Source organism: Triticum dicoccoides, chromosome 7A (genome assembly GCF_002162155.2).
Source record: "Triticum dicoccoides isolate Atlit2015 ecotype Zavitan chromosome 7A, WEW_v2.0, whole genome shotgun sequence".
Lineage (NCBI taxonomy): Eukaryota > Viridiplantae > Streptophyta > Magnoliopsida > Poales > Poaceae > Triticum > Triticum dicoccoides.
Window position 1 is genome coordinate 42,921,506 of NC_041392.1, and position 3,174 is coordinate 42,924,679.

Genomic DNA, 3,174 nt, shown 5'->3' on the forward strand with positions numbered 1-3,174 from the left:
AACGTAGAGGAAGTAGTCGCACGTCTTCACGATCCAACCGATCAAGCACCGAAACTACGGCACCTCCGAGTTTGAGCACACGTTTAGCTCGATGACGATCCCCAGACTCCGATCCAGCAAAGTGTTGGGGAAGAGTTCCGTCAGCACGACGGCGTGGTGACAATCTTGATGCACTACAGCAGCAGGGCTTCGCCTAAACTCCGCTACATTATTATCGAGGAATATGGTGGCTGGGGGCACCGCACACGGCTAAGGAATAGATCACGTGGATCAACTTGTGTGTCCTTTGGGGTGCCCTACCTCTGTATATAAAGGACTAGAGGGGGGAGGCTGGCCGGCCAAGGGAGGGCGCGCCAGGAGAGTCCTACTCCCTCTGGGAGTAGGATTCCCCCCCAATCCTAGTTGGAATAGGATTCCTTGAGGGGGGAAAGAGAGAGAGGGGGCCGGCCACCTCTCCTAGTCCTAATAGGACTAGGGGAAGGGGGGAGGCGCACAGCCACCTTGGGCTGCCCTTTTCTCCTTTCCACTAAAGCCCACTAAGGCCCATATAGCTCCCGGGGGGTTCCAGTAACCTCCCGGTACTCCGGTAAAATCCCGATTTCACCCGGAACACTTCCGATATCCAAACATAGGCTTCCAATATATCAATCTTTACGTCTCGACCATTTCGAGACTCCTCGTCATGTCCATGATCACATCCGGGACTCCGAACAACCTGCGGTACATCAAAATGCATAAACTCATAATATAACTGTCATCGTAACCTTAAGCGTGCGGACCCTACGGGTTCGAGAACAATGTAGACATGACCGAGACACGTCTCCAGTCAATAACCAATAGCGGGACCTGGATGCCCATATTGGCTCCTACATATTCTACGAAGATCTTTATCGGTCAGACCGCATAACAACATACGTTGTTCCCTTTGTCATCGGTATGTTACTTGCCCGAGATTCGATCGTCGGTATCCAATACCTAGTTCAATCTCGTTACCGGCAAGTCTCTTTACTCGTTCCGTAATACATCATCTCGCAACTAACATATTAGTTACAATGCTTGCAAGGCTTATGTGATGTGCATTACCGAGAGGGCCCAGAGATACCTCTCCGACAATCGGAGTGACAAATCCTAATCTCGAAATACGCCAACCCAACATCCACCTTTGGAGACACCTGTAATGCTCCTTTATAATCACCCAGTTACGTTGTGACGTTTGGTAGCACCCAAAGTGTTCCTCCGGCAAACAGGAGTTGCATAATCTCATAGTCATAGGAACATGTATAAGTCATGAAGAAAGCAATAGCAACATACAAAATGATCGGGTGCTAAGCTAATGGAATGGGTCATGTCAATCAGATCATTCAACTAATGATGTGACCTCGTTAATCAAATAACAACACTTTGTTCATGGTTAGGAAACATAACCATCTTTGATTAACGAGCTAGTCAAGTAGAGGCATACTAGTGACACTCTGTTTGTCTATGTATTCACACATGTATTATGTTTCCGGTTAATACAATTCTAGCATGAATAATAAACATTTATCATGAAATAAGGAAATAAATAATAACTTTATTATTGCCTCTAGGGCATATTTCCTTCACTTTCCTCTTCCTCCTCCTCGTTTTCGTGGGACGAGTGTGCCTCGGTGTTTTCGTATGATGAGTCTGATACAACCTTGCGCTGGAGACCTTTCCTGGTCCCCGCAGCCTTTTTCTTGGCCTTCTTCTCCGGCGCCTCATAGGGCGCCGGAACCAGCATCTCCGTTAAGAGAGCTCTTGCTGGATCTCCGAGCAGTGGGGCCGGACAATCGATCCGCTCCACTGTGGCTACCCAGTCCTGTTAAAATGGCGTGGAGGCTCAGATCCCTCACATGATTATACCGGGGAAAGGAACATATTATGAGATATAAAGAGCTTACCGGATTGGCAGGGCGCTTTGTGCTGAGTCCGCGATCCTTAGTAAGGGGAGAAGGTACCTCGGCGGCCTTGAACAACACCTTCCAGACGTCTTGGTACGTCATGTCGAAAAGCTCTCGCAGCGTCTGGTGCTTGGCCGGGTCGAACTCCCACATATTGAATGCCCGTATTTGACACGGAAGGATCCGGCGGAAGAGCATGACCTGGACCACGTTGACAAGCTTGATTCCCTTGCTTATCATATTTTTAACACAGTTCTGGAGTCCGGTCAGCTCCACCGGTGAACCCCAGGATAGGCCCTTCTCTTTCCAGGAAGTGAGCCCCATGGGGATGCCGGATCGAAATTCGAGGGCTGCCACAAAGTTGGTGTTGCGCGGCTCGGTGATGTAGAACCACCCCGATTGACACCCCTTCACGGTCTCCAGATAGGAGCCTTCGAGCCAGGTGACGTTGGGCATTTCGCCCACCATGGCGCCTCCGCACTCCGCTTGATGGCCAACCACCACCTTCGGTTTCACGTTGAAGGTCTTCAGCCACAGGCCGAAGTGGGGCTTGATGCGGAGGAAGGCCTCGCACACGACGATAAACGCCGAGATGTTGAGGATGAAATTGACGGCCAGATCATGGAAGTCCAGCCTGTAGTAAAACATGAGCCCGCAGACAAATGGGTGGAGGGGAAATCCCAATCCGCGGACGAAGTGGGTAAGGAATACAACCCTATCATGGGGTTCTGGAGTAGGGACGATCTGCCCCACGTCTGGGAGCCGGTGCGCGATGTCTGCGGCCAGGTATCCGGCTTCCCGGAGCTTCGTAATGTTCTCCTCCGTAACGGAGGAGACCATACACTTGCCTCCCGCTCCAGACATGTTCGGAATGGCTTTGCGGAGAAGGTGAGAACTTGGGCGCCGGAGCTCGAGTGCGCGAGAGTGGATGGGTAGGGGAAGAAGAAGGTGTGGGTGAAAAAGAGGAATTCTTGTCCCTTTATAAAGGCGGTAGAAAATGTGCGCCTCCCTACTTGCCCCATAAAATCGCTTATTTCCCAAGCGCCGCGATTGATGGCACGGTTGGGTTACCCATATCCGTATTGATGAGAATCCCGTGATAACGGTAACACGATCTCTGCTTCGACAAGACATGCCAATAAAACCACCTCGCAACACGCGCAGTGGCAGACAGGGAAAAACGTGTTGGAAATATGCCCTAGAGGCAATAATAAATTAGTTATTATAATATTTCCTTATTCATGATAATCAT